Raw genomic sequence first — 16,739 nt, 5'->3', positions numbered from 1 at the left:
CCATCGAGGTCCCATTGGTCCGTTCATGAACCCGGCTTTCTGATTGGTTGAATGGCCTTCGTTCCTGATATTGGTCGTTTTAGAGAGACGTCACTTTTTTTTTCAAGTGCTACGGGAGTTATAGATTTTTTTTTGAGAAATGGAGTGGGATTTTTGAATATATATAGCTATTTTTTTTATTTTATTTTATGGTAAAGTGTATATATATCATTTTAATTCAATTGTTTGGGAATATTTTTTTTAGCACAGTTAAAGCGAAAATATTAAACTCGCATATTAAACCCGTGGTTTAATATCACACACACGCGCACACACGCACACACACACACACACACACACACACACACACACACACACACACACACACACACACACGTGTGTGGAGGCTGACTCCATACACAGTTTTAAGTGTAGATATGATAGAACCCAGTAGGCTCAGGAACCTGTACACCTGTTGATTGACGGTTGAGAGGCGGGACCAAAGAGCCAGAGCTCAACCCCCGCAAGCACAACTAGGTGAGTGTACACACACACACACACACACACACACACACACACACACACACACACACACACACACACACACACACACACACAAAAGGGGGCGCCTGCTCCCTCCCTCCCAGTAAATATTCCGCACCTTTTCCGCTTGAAATTTTTGCGGATCGCCTGTGAGTCACCCCTCTAAAAAAATATATGCAAAAAATATATTATTTTTGTATAGCATTCCCTTGTTATGGCGGCTCCTCTGCTTCATTTCAGAGGCACAACAGGGGGAGATAGTTCGCCAGTCTAGATGTGTTTACACTTAGCTACGTGTGTTAGAGATTCAGCTCAGCAGCCTGTCTCTCAGTCTTCATTCAACTGGGTGTACAGGCAGTCAACTGTGTGTACAATCAACTGGGTGTACAATCAACTGGGGTGTACAGGCAATCAACTGGGTGTACAGACAATCAACTGGGTGTACAGACAATCAACTGGGTGTACAGACAATCAACTGGTTGTACAATCAACTGGGTGTTCAGACAATCAACTGGGTGTACAGACAATCAACTGGATGTACAATCAACTGGGTGTACAATCAACTGGGTGTACAGACAATCAACTTGGTATACAGGCAATCAACTGGTTGTACAATCAACTGGGTGTACAGTCAATAAACTGGGAGAACAGACAACTGTTTGTACAATCAACTGGGTGTACAGGCAATCAACTGTTTGTACAATCAACGGGGTGTATAGACAATCAACTGGGTGTACAGGCAATCAACTGTTTGTACAATCAACTGGGTGTATAGACAATCAACTGGGTGTACAGGCAATCAACTGTTTGTACAATCAACGGGGTGTATAGACAATCAACTAGGTGTACAGGCAATCAACTGGGTGTACAGACAATCAACTGTTTGTACAATCAACGGGGTGTATAGACAATCAACTGGGTCTACATATCAACATTTCGAGCGATTTTATTAAATTTCTATTCGGAACGTTTCAAAATATTTATAATGTCTGTATGGATGACTTGTGTAATTACTTTCAACCTGTGTTCCTTAGATCGTAAACCACGTTTTCTAAATCGTCTCTCCCTGTCTGCCCTGAAAATCTTCTATGTGGTAATCATATCACCGCTGATTCTCCAACATTCCCTTGACATGAGATTAATTCCTTTGGTCTCTCCTCATAACTCATACCTCTTTGCTCTGGTACCAATCTGGTGACATACCTCTGGACTTTATCTATTTTGTTTGGTGTTAGTCGAGATAAAATGTCAACAATGGTGCCGCGTTTTCTAAAATTTATATTATCTGGTTTAAATGTAAGACAATCTTGCATGGGGTTCTGTAGCTGTTGAAATTCACATGATTTGGGCTTTAGGCTTCAGTATATCATCCACGAGGCTTTTGTTAACTCGTCTTCGCACCTCACAGGTCGCATTTTTTACGTTATCAACGAAATCGTGAAAATTTAAAAGTTGAAGTCAAAATGAAGGCACCGAAATATTACCGTTTTCTGTACAGCAATCTCAATAGGTTAACCATATCGTTTGTATTCATGTGTTTCTAGTTAGGGGGAAACTATTGTATTTTTTTACAGTGGTGAATCCAGCGAATAGGGCCGTGTATGTGTATGATTCCAGGAGGGAATCCTTTCTCCTACTGAATCATGTGTCTGGATCCTGGTCCGAGCTTCCAGATTCAGTGCTGGGTGTTTGAGTGTGTGATCACCCAATTGTATTTGCGGGTGACGAGCTGTGGCTCTTGGGTCCAGCCTCTCAACCGTTAATCAATTAGTATATCAGCCTCTTAAACTCTTATTATATTTACATTTAAAGCTGTGTGTGGAACTGGAGTTAGCTACTTCACGTATTCCTTTTGTTCACTATCTTGACATTGAACAATTTCTTCATATATCTCTGTGGTTCATTTAGATCTTTAACTATTTGTATCTGCAGTATCGAGCTCTTAGCTCTTGGGATCCCGCCATTCTAATCGTCAGTTCTGCGATGTACTGAACATTACACCAGGAAGCGTTGAACGGACGGTAGGTCACTCTTGCCCGCACACCCTCTACCCTTGGGGTCCTCAGGGCACTGGTCTTCGGGTATAAAGTTTGGAAATCTAATCTGAAAGTTTCAGGGGTGTCTAATTTAGAAGTTGGGAGGCGGTGTTTGGGAGAGAGGTGAGAGCTAGAGAGGGAGATGAGAGCTACGGAAAGAGTTGAGAGCGAGGGCACTTGTCTCCTACTCTTCTAGTAGGGAGACTGCTAGATACCTTTGCTAGTTATTGTTCTACCACATTGCATTTTGTTATGTACTGCACTATGGTGCGAGTGGCAGTATACTATCATGCTAAACATGTTATATATGCTAATTTGTGTTGTGGAATATAATTTTGTTTTGTTTCAAAACGTTGCATATATTTTTTCATTAGTGTGATTTCATAATTAATTAATGCAAAGTTTCGCAATAGAGCATATCCCTTTATTCCAAATAAAGGGATATGAGAGAGAGAGAGAGAGAGAGAGAGAGACAGAGAGAGACAGAGAGAGAGAGACAGAGAGACAGAGAGACAGAGAGAGAGAGAGAGAGAGAGAGAGAGAGAGAGAGACAGAGAGAGAGAGAGAGAGAGAGAGAGAGAGAGAGACAGAGAGAGAGAGAGACAGAGAGAGAGAGAGAGAGAGAGAGACAGAGAGACAGAGAGACAGAGAGAGAGAGAGAGAGAGAGAGACAGAGAGACAGAGAGACAGAGAGAGAGAGAGAGAGAGAGAGAGAGAGAGACAGAGAGAGAGAGAGAGAGAAAGGTGATGACGTAAAATTATTAAAGCCTCAGTATACATATATACATAAAACTTCAATCAATTCACAATATTAATCTTTGGCTGCAACTATATTTAGTAATAGCAATTTGCGTTGAGGTCTGAAAACTTGCAAAATATCGACACAAAGCAACTTTAAAACAATGATATTTTCTCCTTGTTGCTCTATTACCGGGAGATATTATACTAAATAACACTGAACTTTTTATTTTTTTATATTTTATATATTTTTTTTAACATGGTTTCTTGTAACTTATCACCCCCCCCCCCCCACCCCAAAACAAAAATATGGAGAAAACCCAACATATCTTGAGATGATTTCGGGGCTTTTAGTGTCCCCGCGGCCCGGTCCTCGACCAGGCCTCCACCCCCAGGAAGCAGCCCGTGACAGCTGACTAACACCCAGGTACCTATTTTACTGCTAGGTAACAGGGGCATAGGGTGAAAGAAACTTGGCCCATTTGTTTCTGCCTCGTGCGGGAATCGAACCCGCGCCGCAGAATTACGAGTCCTGCGCGCTATCCACCAGGCTACGAGGCCCACTTAGTATTAAATAACAATTAAACCAGGAATGCAAAAATAAATCTCATATTAACACTCATAAACCTGAAAAACCCAAGTTAACATGCTATATATTAAAATCTTTGATATCGTCAATCTTAAACCCCTCCCCCCCAAAAAAAAAATTATCAGAAAAACACTAACATAAGAAAACAATAGACTGCATATTCTCACTCAAAAATCCTGTTAGTGAAATACGCACAAAATTGGTAATTAAAATATATAATAAATATATTTACATTTTCTAATTCCAAAATAATCTCAAGTTTCTTAATGATCTCTGACACACCCTCGTATTAAAAGCGAGTCCGGTTAATAGTGGCATTACTTATCCGGTGCAAAGCAATAAGCGGTAAGCTGAAGAGACAAATCAATTGGTTTAGCGTCCTCTCGAGCAGACTTTGAAGCGAGGATATTGCCAGTAAGCCGCCTTAATAACCTGTCTTTGAAGTGTCAAAGCCAAGCCTGGAGCGTGATTATCCTAGTCGATGATACAAGTGGCCAAGCCTTCGCCTCACGAACTTCTCCCACAAGATCGACGTGGGAGCGACTTCCAGAGTGAATATTTTTCGCGAAGAGAATTTTCTGTCCTTGCTGACTTCGGACAGTTCTGAGGACGGGGTGGCTATTGTGCCTAAGGTGCCTGTCTTCTTCTTCGCCTGTTGAGACCGGTTCTCCGACTTGTGCGACGCTGTGTGCAACCCGTTCTCGCAAATTTAGTAAGTCAATATTGACTTATTAAATATGTGCATAGGTGACATACTTAACATAATAGTTTCCCTTGAAAAGCTTCATAGAAAACACCGACCTTACCTAACCTACTTAGTATGTTAAGATAAGCATCTTATTGCTTCGTAATTACAATTATTACCTAACCTATACCTATAATAAGTTAAGTAACAATTGTAATTACGAAGCTATAAGATGCTTATTTTAACATACTAAGTAGGTTAGGTAAGGTCGGTGTTTTCTATGAAGCTTTTCAAGGGAAACTATTATGTTAAGTATGTCACCTATGCACGCAACTAATAAGTCAATATTGACTTATTAAATTTGCGAGAACGGGTTGCTGTGTGGCGGTGGAGAGTGTCCCTGTGGAGGTCCACATATCCCGTCTCCATCTTGCGGTGGTGGTCCCAAGATCCCGTGTCGTTGGATCTTGTGCCGGAGTCCATACAATAGGTCCGTACCTATTGTATGTCCCACGGTCTTCGGGTCTGTATGCTGTTATGGCGGTGTGTGGTTTAGGTATTTTTTTTTGCCTTTTTGTAATCATATTATACTGTGTGTCACGTGTTTTGTGGGTTGTGTACTGTACTGGTGTGATCCTTCTCCCCCTTGTGATGGGTTTTTTTATGTCCCCCCTCCATTGTCTCGTTTTCATTCATGTTCCTGTCATTTCTTTATGTACTGCCTTGTTGCTCTGCCCAACCGGTTTGTTTTGCCGTGTTTTGGCTTCTGTGTGTGTTGTGTTCGGGTGCTTCGGCGCCTAGTTTTATATTGTTTTTATGTATTTCATAATAAAATAAAAAAAAAAAAGATCGTTGGGCACATTAAAAATAATGGAACAGTTGTTCTATGTCACACAATCTGTACTGAGGACCACCAGTTAGTCAGCCCGGCCTCCTAAGGCTTCCCCAACGTCAAAAACAGTCGTATTAAAGTGCCCCATAACCTAACCTACCAGAGAACCCAAAACAGAAAACGGGACAGTATGTCAATTTCGTGAGCTGCTGCTATTTTCTAGTACGACGATTTTTGGCCGTACATCGTCCAAGGTGTCTCCGGTGAATATGGAGTGAGGTGGTACTCACCTAGTTGTGCTTGCGGGGGTCGAGCTTCGGCTCTTAGGTCCCGCCTCTCAACTGTCAATCAACTGGTGTAGTAGTTCAAAGTTCAAAGGCGTTGATGGCTACACATCTTGGGCGCAATATAGTATCTTTGACCAAAGAGGTGTATATATATATATATATATATATATATATATATATATATATATATATATATATATATTGTGACGATAATCTCCTTCAAGAGATTGAGCCTGCTCTTCCCTCCATAATTACGTCTTCACAATTATATAAAAAGACTATGGAAGAAATGTCCAACAACGACAACAACACCAGCAAGGCTTGCCAGGGTGAGCAAAAACGTATGCAGCCAGCCACCTGTTCGGACCCAAATCACCAAACTACATGTTGATCGCTGCCGGCTGCGCTGATTGGTCGCCGGTCTGGCTGCACCTGCACTCGCCCCCCATACTACCTGATGTCTGGGGCCGCCCCAACATCAGTCCTCAGAATGTTCAGTGCTTTCGTAGCCAGCACTCCTCCCAGCTAGACGTTAGCGTGTACTGAGAGAGGTGGTGGCTTTAAGCCAATATTCCAGCACCTCCCACTTACCTTTGTGTTGCACTTCTTGTTATTTTGCCTTAACGTAACCTTTCATTGTGTCATTTAAGTATTCTTATTATTTTGATTGATTGATTTTATTATAAGAATTTGTTTGTGCATTATTTTCATGTTTTGATTTATTTAACGTAATTAAAATTTCATTGTTAAAGTTTACTTGTGTTTTGTGTGTCTTCTCCTTACCTTACCACAGACGAAGTTCCAGTTTTTCTATTTTTTTTTTATAACTATGTGACGAGGCCATACCCCTAGCCTTAAACAGCCGAACACCAACGCGTTACCGTCACAATATATATATATATATATATATATATATATATATATATATATATATATGACAATGTCAGACCACGGAGGAAAAATGAAACAGGAATTTCCTTAAGTACTTTCGTATATTAAATACATCTTCAGATTCGACCTTCTGAAGATGTATTTAATATACGAAAGTACTTAAGGAAATTCCTGTTTCATTTTTCCTCCGTGGTCTGACATTGTCACATTCTTAATCACGTGTTTATTTTCGTGATATACACACACACATATATTATATATATATATATATATATATATATATAATATATATATATATATATATATATATATATATATATATATATATATATTAAATATTAAACCCATTTATCTTCTTCCTATCTTGAGGTTATCTTGAGATGATTTCGGGGCTTAACGTCCCCGCGGCCCGGTCCTCGACCAGGCCTCCTTTTTGTTACACATCCCCAGGAAGCAGCCCGTAGCAGCTGTCTACCTCCCAGGTACCTATTTACTGCTAAGTGAAAAGGGGCAACATAGTTAAAGAAACTCTGCCCATTTGTTTCCGCCTCCACCGGGGATCGAACCTAAAACCTCAGGACTACGAATCCCGAACGCTGTTCACTCAGCCGTCAGGGCCCCTAACAGGGGAATGTTTATGTAACAATGTATTCAATCTAGCAAAAAGTTTACAGACAAGAAAATTTTCATTTCTACAATGCCAAGGGCTATCAAATATTGTTGTCTATATATATAATATTCGAAGGGTATTTATTTAATATTGGCCTGTAAACTGAAGGTTTACATTGCAAAGGTTTACAAGATCAAACAATACAACCTTAACTACACAGATCTAAACTAATGGGTTGCATTTTGTATGTTTACGGTAATCAACGTACCAAATACAACCTACCAGGAACAGTTATACAGACATCCCCCATTTTCTATGAATCAGACTCGGCAGGTTAGGTAGGATGCTTGGGTGCGTACGTTTCTCCTTTGGTGGTAGTAGGTTGGATTTTAAACGCAGTGGAAAAATCTTGAGAAGCTGAAAACTTATTTCTCAGACGAACAATATTTCCAGTCCAGACACGTTTCTAAGACCTAAATATATGATGTGTATGTGGACCAGACCACACACTAGAAGTTGAAGGGACGACGACGTTTCGGTCCGTCCTGGACCATTCTCAAGTCGATTTTGTGTAAGTCGAGCCTGTGTAAGTATGTGTATATTATTGTATATGGATTATGTATGTTGTTATTGTTGTGTATTGCGATTGTGTATCATTGTATTTATGGTGTATGTTATTAAAAGTACAAATACGCCCCTTAGTGTATCTATACACATCTATACACACTTCAATACCAAGGCTGGGTATAAACTGCTAAAAACCACACACACAAAAGTGTATGAAACCGAATGCCTTTGTTTTATTAATAAATCATATATATATATTTTTATATTTAAAGTTCAAGAAAAGTTAATAAATATGTAGATGAAATTAACATATTTAGATTGCAAGCTGCCGCATAATATTATATATATATATATATATATATATATATATATATATATATATATATATATATATAATCGTCTTTTATGAGTATTGAAACTAATATCAATTAAGATTTAAAATGTATAATTATTATTATTGCATTTAATAGGTATTTTTTTATTTTATGTATAAAATTTTTATAAGAAAATGTTTAACAATAAAAACACAAGTGTAAGTTTTGTTCATGTTTTGAGACACACTCGATCAATCAAGATATATCATGTGGCTTTTGAAGGATCACCTCAGCTGAAGTTTTGGAGGACCACCTCAGCTGAAGTTTTGGAGGACCACCTCAGCTGAAGTTTTGGAGGACCACCTCAGCTGAAGTTTTGAAGGACCACCTCAGCTGAAGTTTTGAAGGAACACCTCAGCTGAAGTTTTGGAGGAACACCTCAGCTGAAGTTTTGAAGGACCACCTCAGCTGAAGTTTTGAAGAAACACCTCAGCTGAAGTTTTGGAGGAACACCTCAGCTGAAGTTTTGAAGGACCACCTCAGCTGAAGTTTTGGAGGACCACCTCAGCTGAAGTTTTGGAGGACCACCTCAGCTGAAGTTTTGAAGGAACACCTCAGCTGAAGTTTTGGAGGACCACCTCAGCTGAAGTTTTGGAGGACCACCTCAGCTGAAGTTTTGGAGGACCACCTCAGCTGATGGTTCGAGAGACCTTTCGAAATATTTCCTTTCAGTTGAGGGTGCAGGTAAATGTATATTTCATATATGTTTTGTGTAATAGTTCTAATAAGCGGTTTATTTTAAGGTGATTTGCCGGGCGGTGAAAATACACAATGGGGGGAGGAGTGTTTGGAAGCATTATACATCTATAATACGCTTAGTTTCTTTGTTTAATTATGGTGTTTTAAAAGTTGTTTATTGTTGGTTAAAATCCGCGTATTACACCGTTTTGTGATGAAGTAATCCATACAGTAACCACCCTCGTTTGGATATACAAGTACATTGCTGTATTATTATACAGGTATACAAGTACTGGACTGGGAAGTATAGTATGTATACTGAGGGTAAAGCCTTGAGGTCTTCCCAACTAGTAGGTCGCGTTTTGCACGTTGTAATAACCCTGGAAACACAAACCGTAACTCTCTCTATTTTCCGCTTGTTACAACTTGTAATAAAGTTGTTACATCTTGGCTTAACGTGTTTATGACGTATTAGAATGTCGTTACAACTTGCTATATTGGTTGTTATAACTGGTTAGGTGGTGTTAAAACTTGTTCGAACGTTGTACCAACGTCGTAGTTTCGGTGTGTGTTTGGCGGGAACCGACACTGCAAATGCAACCTGCTATGGGAAGTGACGGATTGTAACCGATTAAGACTCCTCTTGGCTGGCTTAATCTACAATCAATCAATCAGCCAGATGACACTGAATGAATCTCTGTTTTTACAGCAAATCACAAGATAATAATGACTTTTCTCCTGAAGTCAGTGGAAAAATTCAACTTCCAGATGAGGGGAAAATGATGAATATATATATGATTTTCACGTCACATTTATGGGTGGATTACATCAACCCATGAAGATTTTTTTAGTAGTTTTATTTTAGTTTAACTACTCTACTACAGCAGTAGATTGACGGCTTAGAGGCGAGGCCAAAGAGCCAAAGCTCAACACTCGCAAGATTCTGAAGATACAAATATACAATACACATGCACACACACTATCAATCTCTCTCTCTCTCTCTCTCTGGGGTATTTAGCAAACAGAATGCATTAGGCAGTGATGTGGTGGAGGCTGACTCCATACACAGTTTAAACAGTAGATATGACAGAGCCCAATAGGCTCAGGAACCTGTACACCAGTTGATTGACGGTTGAGAGGCGGGACCAAAGAGCCAGAGCGCTACCCCCGCAAGCACAACTAGGTGAGTACAAGACACTCAACTGCTATAATCTACAGAAGTACTCATGAAGTCATATCGTTAAGGCACTTGTCTAAATTGGAGTAGAGTGCATTCTCGCTTATTCATGCCTCTATAGGATCGTGAGTCCGTTACTAAGCTGTGTATTCGCCTGGTTTTAATCACCTAGTTGTGCTTGTGGGGGTTGAGCTTCGGCTCTTTGGTTCCGCCTCTCGACTGTCATTCAATCAACTGATCTATTTTTTCCTCCACACACACACACACACACACACACACACACACACACACACACACACACACACACACACACACACACACACACACACACACACACAGGAAGCAGCCCATAACAGCTGACTAACTCCCAGGTACCTATTTACTGCTAGGTAACAGGGGGCATTAGGGTGAAAGAAACTGCTCATTTGTTTCTACCTCTGCCGGGGATCGAACCCGGGCCCTGTGGACTACGACCCCCGAGCGCTATCCACTCAGCCGCGAACCCATGTGTTGTTGTTGTTGTTTAAGATTCAGCTACTGGGAGCAAAAAGTTGCAAAGTAGCACGGGCTATGGTGATCCCACTGTGTGTGTGTGTGTGTGTGTGTGTGTGTGTGTGTGTGTGTGTGTGTGTGTGTGTGTGTGTGTTTTTATAGCGATACCCAAGTAATGTTAGGAGCGGGTGCAGCCTTAACTTGGAGCAGAGTCGTGTTCCATCACAACTTTGTGGACCTGATGAGTGAGATCAGCCAATCAGACGAGTAACTTTGCTGATGGAGCTGCCAAGTGCGGCCGAGCAGCCGAGCAGGGAACATATTTGCTGCTCTTATCTGTATATTGGTGCAGTGGGTGGTGGGTTTAGGTGGGTGGTGGTGGGTTTAGGTGGTTGGTGGTGGGTTTAGGTGGTTGGTGGTGGGTTTAGTTGGTTGGTGGTGGGTTTAGTTGGGTTTAGGAGGTTGGTGGTGGGTTTAGGTGGCTGGTGGTGGGTTTAGTTGGGTTTAGGAGGTTGGTGGTGGGTTTAGGTGGTTGGTGGTGGGTTTAGTTGGGTTTAGGAGGTTGGTGGTGGGTTTAGGTGGTTGGTGGTGGGTTTAGGTGGTTGGTGGTGGGTTTAGTTGGTTGGTGGTGGGTTTAGTTGGGTTTAGGAGGTTGGTGGTGGGTTTAGGTGGCTGGTGGTGGGTTTAGTTGGGTTTAGGAGGTTGGTGGTGGGTTTAGGTGGCTGGTGGTGGGTTTAGGTGGATGGTGGTAGGTTTAAGTGGTTGGTGGTGGGTTTAGGTGGCTGGTGGTGGGCTTAGGTGGGTGGTGGTGGGTTTAGGTGGCTGTTGGTGGGTTTAGGTGGGTTGTGGTGGGTTTATAGGTTGCTGGTGGTGGGTTTAGGTAGTTGACGGTGGGCCTAGATTATTAGCGGTGGGCCTGGATGGTGGGCTTATATAACGATTAGTTGTGCAAGATGACTCTAATGATTGGATAGTGGGATTGGATAGTGGGATTGGATAGTGGGAGTGGATAGTGCGGGTAGTTGAGGACATTATAACTGGTCTGGAAACCCCACAACATAACTAGCTAATTTGCATACCAGTGTAGGGCTTGTAATCATTGTTCCTTATTGCTGAAAATGGTCAGTAGGATTAGATTAGCCAATCGCATCTTGACCATATATGTTTATAGTCCAGTTAGTGATTCCTCAAGTGTAATTAGACATACAAATTGCCCAGTAATTTAGTGAATTAAAAGGTAATTTAGTTAAAGGAGAAGACAGACTTATTTAGTTGGCCCTCAATGTTATACTGCATGTAGCAATTGCATTATTTAAATAATATATGCAAATTAGGTTAGAGCCGTATGTTCTAACGTATTAAGAATTTAGGCTATTGATTTATCCTGCAACGGTGAATTGCAATAGTTATATGCATATATAATTACCATATTTTAACAAATAATAAATTAACGTAGACCAAATGTGTAGACATCAGCTGTTGCAATGCTGCCAAGTTTACAGCCGTGGCTGTAATGACGGCTGTTTCATATGATTGGCAGCTGAAATTCACAGTGTAGGGACACTATTTCAAGGGTAGGAATATATGTGACACTTCTAAGATGTTAGATGATTGATCAGCTAATAATATGGGCGGGTTTTGGATCTTGGTGGTTCAGTAGAAGTAGAGCCGGCAACGCCGACCGCAGAGCCGGCAGCGCCGCCCTCAGAGCCGGCAGCGCCGCCCTCAGAGCCGGCAACGCCGACCGCAGAGCCGGCAGCGCCGACCGCAGAGCCGGCAGCGCCGACCGCAGAGCCGGCAGCGCCGACCGCAGAGCCGGCAACGCCGCCCTCAGAGCCGGCATCGCCGCCCTCAGAGCCGGCAACGCCGACCGCAGAGCCGGCAGCGCCGACCGCACAGCCGGCAGCGCCGCCCTCAGAGCCGGCAACGCCGCCCTCAGAGCCGGCAACGCCGCCCTCAGAGCCGGCAACGCCGCCCTCAGAGCCGGCAACGCCGCCCTCAGAGCCGGCAACGCCGCCCTCAGAGCCGGCAACGCCGCCCTCAGAGCCGGCAACGCCAACTCTGGTACTGTTTTCTGCTCTTTAGGTACTCCTTTATTCAGTTCAATATTTCTCCAGTTTCCCCAACCTGAATCTCCATCTTATACAAAGCATAAAATGTACAATATTTTGATAATGGAGATTTGGGTAACGAGAACTCTGTCAATAATGTGTCAGCCATGATTTTTTCCCTTTCTAAAATCATACAGCCGATCAGTTACAAAGTTTATATTATCGAGGTGTTCCATTGTTTTCATTCTGATTGCCTTGCAAAGAGCCGAAGACTTCAATCATGTTTGTGTCACAGATTTAGAATTTAGTGCAGTCTATCTGTCCCCCTTTTGGAATATTGGTGGTGGTGGTGGATGGTTAGTTCAGATAGTGGTATATGGTCCCATGGGGTAGCGTGTGCTGGGATATGCTGTCATGGGATAGCGTGTGCTGGGATATGCTCCCATGGGATAGCGTGTGCTGGGATATGCTCCCATGGGATAGCGTGTGCTGGGATATGCTCCCATGGGATAGCGTGTGCTGGGATATGCTCCCATGGGATAGCGTGTGCTGGGATATGCTCCCATGGGATAGCGTGTGCTGGGATATGCTCCCATGGGATAGCGTGTGCTGGGATATGCTCCCATGGGATAGCGTGTGCTGGGATATGCTCCCATGGGATAGCGTGTGCTGGGATATGCTCCCATGGGATAGCGTGTGCTGGGATATGCTCCTATGGGATAGCGTGTGCTGGGATATGCTCCTATGGGATAGCGTGTGCTGGGATATGCTCTCATGGGATAGCGTGTGCTGGGATATGCTCTCATGGGATAGGGTGTGTTGTGATGGGATATATGTGTGAAATTCTATGCTGTTGTGTGTGTTGTGATATGCTATGGCGGTATGCTTTCGTGGGATATATTTGTGATATGCTGCGCTAAGCGGTGAAGATATGCTCTGTGGCGTGCTGTGCTCTGGTGGTACGCTCTGTGATGTGTTGTGGTGTGCTATGGAAGATGGTGTGCTCTGGCATATGCTGTGGGAGGTCCAGGATGTGCTGTGACGCTGTAATGTCACGTTCCGAGGAGGAATGTGACGCATTGTGACGTACAGTGAAAGCTGTGCTGTGATGTGCTGTGTTCTTCCGACTTTCCTGTGAATTAGTTGGTTGGTTGAGTGAGATTTAGGCCTAGAAAAAGTGAGATCTTCCGGCCCTGTACAACTTAAAACGGAAAAAGTGCCGATCTTCGCAAGTGATGAACAATATTAAATGAAAAAATCCACAAGGGCCGTGACGAGGATTCGAACCTGCGTCTGGGAGCATCCCAAACGCTGCCTTAATCGACTGAGTTACATGATACATCACATTATTGCAATTTCTGTGTGTAATGCCCAATATTCTTCTTCTGAAACGTAATTATGTCATCTAAATCACGTTATTATTACATTACAAGAATGAAATTACGAGAACGCGTCAAGTCAGTGAGATTGATTCATTATACAGGATCTTGAAGAGTTATGAGGTCAAATTAGTACCTCTGATTGGAGGCCAGACTGGAGGAACTTTTTTTGCAACTGCCTGAATTATCGGGAATCGAACGCCGGCCTGCAAGAAGCAGGGGCGTCTGTATCGACCTGTCCAAGTGGATGACTGCACTCCTGTTATCGAGGAACTATTTGAATAAAAAACACCCCCGCGCCTAGTTGAGAAATAAGCTCTTAAAATATCACTGATATCTTCTGCATGACAAAGAAGATAACGATATGAAGGGACAAAAAAAAAAAAAGAGGAAAATGGAGGGAAGGATAGGTTAGGAAAGGAGGAATAATAGGAACAAAAATAATCAGTCCTTGTGGTGTAGTGGTAAGACACTCGCCTGGCGATTCGCAAGCGCTTTGTCCTGGGTTCGAATCCTGGCCGGGGAGGATTTACTGGGGCGTCAAATCCTTAACTGTAGCCTCTGTTCACCCAACAGTAAAATGGGTATCTGGTTGTTAAACGATTAGGCAGGTTGTGTTCCAGGGAACACAGGATTAAGGACTTGCCCGAAACGCTACGCTTGCTAGTGGCTGTACAAGAATGTAACAACTCTTGTATATATATATATATATATATATATATATATATATATATATATATATATATATATATATATATATATATATATAAAATAAATAAAAGCCCATGAGTCAAAATTCACAACAGCACAAGACGTCTTGGATCAATACACTTATCTGTTTTGTGAACAACCCGCCAAACACACACCGAAACTACAACGTTGGTACAACGTTCGAACAAGTTTTAACAACTCCTAACCAGTTATAACAACCAATATAGCAAGTTGTAACAACGTTCTAATACGTCATAAATACGTTAAACCAAGATGTAACAACTTTATTACAAGTTGTAACAAGCGGAAAATAGAGACAGTTTCGGGTTGTGTTTCCAGGGAAGCTTGAATAGTTCCCATTCAAGCTTGTTCGCATTTGTGTTGAGATGTTTGGGGCTGACAGTCCCCAAGTCACATAAAAGTCCACTACGGGCTCACCATAGCCCGTGCTACTTGGAACAAAAAGTTCCAAGTAGCGAATCTTTAACAACAACAGTCCCCACAACCCGTTCTCGCAAATTCGTAAAGTCAATATTGACTTATTAAATATGTGCATAGGTGACATACTTAACATAATAGATACCCTTTAAAAGATTCATAGAAAACACCGACCTCATCTAACCTTCTTAGTATGTTAAGATAAGCATCTTATTGCTTCTTATTTACAATTATTACTTAACCTATTCATGAGTAGGTTGGCCGCTTTTTTGTTTTGTAGTAAATTGTTATTTGTATCTTCTGGTTTTTGTCTGTAGGGATGACGTTCCTATTATTAATATCTTTCAGAACACTTTCCTCAGTTTTATGAGCTGTCGAAAAGAAGTTCCCGTAAAACAGTCTAATAGGAGGTACAAGGAACAGGCACTTCCTTGTAACCTCCTTCCTGTAAACTTGTTGTACAGGAACTTCTTTTCAATGAGGAGGAAAAGGAAGGGGCAGGAGGAGGAGAAGGAACGGGTAGGAGAAGGAACTGGTAGGAGAAGGAACGGGTAGGAGAAGGAACGGGTAGGAGAAGGAACGGGTAGGAGAAGGAACGGGTAGGAGAAGGAACGGGTAGCAGGAGAAGGAAGGGGGAGGAGAAGAAGGAAGGGGGAGGAGAAGAAGGAAGGGAAAGGAGAAGGAAGGGAAAGGAGAAGGAGAGGCCACAGGGCTTCCTGACGCAGGCTGGGAAGGGAAAATATCTGCAGGTAATATCACGCTTGGTTTCCCAGGACGATTGTGGCAATGGTAACATTATACAGTTGGTGTGGGGGCGCTGTGCCCCCTGACAGGGGGGGGGAGGGGGAGGGTAGGGGGAAGAGGGAGGGAAGGGGGGAGGGGGGAGGGGGAGGGAGATATAGGGAGGGAGGCGATAGGGAGGGACAGAGACAGGGAGGGAAAGGGAAGAAATAAGGGGGGGGGGGAGAAAAATGGTTGACAGGGGGTGTAGGGGTGTGTGTAGGGGGTGTGTAGGGGGTGTGTAGGGGTGGTGTGGGGGTGGTGTGGGGGTGTGTAGGGGGTGTGTAGGGGGTGTGTAGGGGGTGTGTAGGGGGTGTGTAGGGGTGTGTAGGGGTGTGTGGGGGTGGTGTGGGGGGGGTGTGTGGGGGTGGTGTGGGGGTGTGTGGTGGGTGTAGGGGTGTGTGGTGGGTGTAGGGGTGTGTGGTGGGTGTAGGGGTGTGTGGGGGTGTAGGGGTGTGGGGGGGTGTAGGGGTGTGTGGGGGTGTAGGGGTGTGGGGGGGGGTGTAGGGGTGGGGGGGGTGTGGGGGGTTGTAGGGGTGTGTGGGGGGTGTGTGGGGGGTGTGTGGGGTGTGTGTGGGGGTGTGTGGGGGTGTGTGTAGGGGTGTGTAGGGGGTGTGTAGGGATGTGTGGGGATGTAGGGGGTGTGGGGGGGATGCTCCGTGGTCTAGCGGTGAACAACTTCGATCCATAATCATAGGTCCCAGGTTCGTAATTGGGCCAGGACTAAAAACAAATTGGCATCGTTTCCTTACCTTATGCCTCTGTTCACCCAGCAGTAAATAGGTACCTAGGTGTTGTGGGGTACATAGTAGGCAAAGTTAATAGCCTATTCGCCCCTATTCTCCCAGCATTTATTAGGGGCCTGGTAGTAAACCTATCGGCGGATCGTGTTCTAGGGAAAC

Source organism: Procambarus clarkii, chromosome 77, assembly GCF_040958095.1.
Source record: "Procambarus clarkii isolate CNS0578487 chromosome 77, FALCON_Pclarkii_2.0, whole genome shotgun sequence".
In the NCBI taxonomy this organism is placed as follows: domain Eukaryota; kingdom Metazoa; phylum Arthropoda; class Malacostraca; order Decapoda; family Cambaridae; genus Procambarus; species Procambarus clarkii.
Note: the sequence above shows the minus strand (reverse complement) of the source record.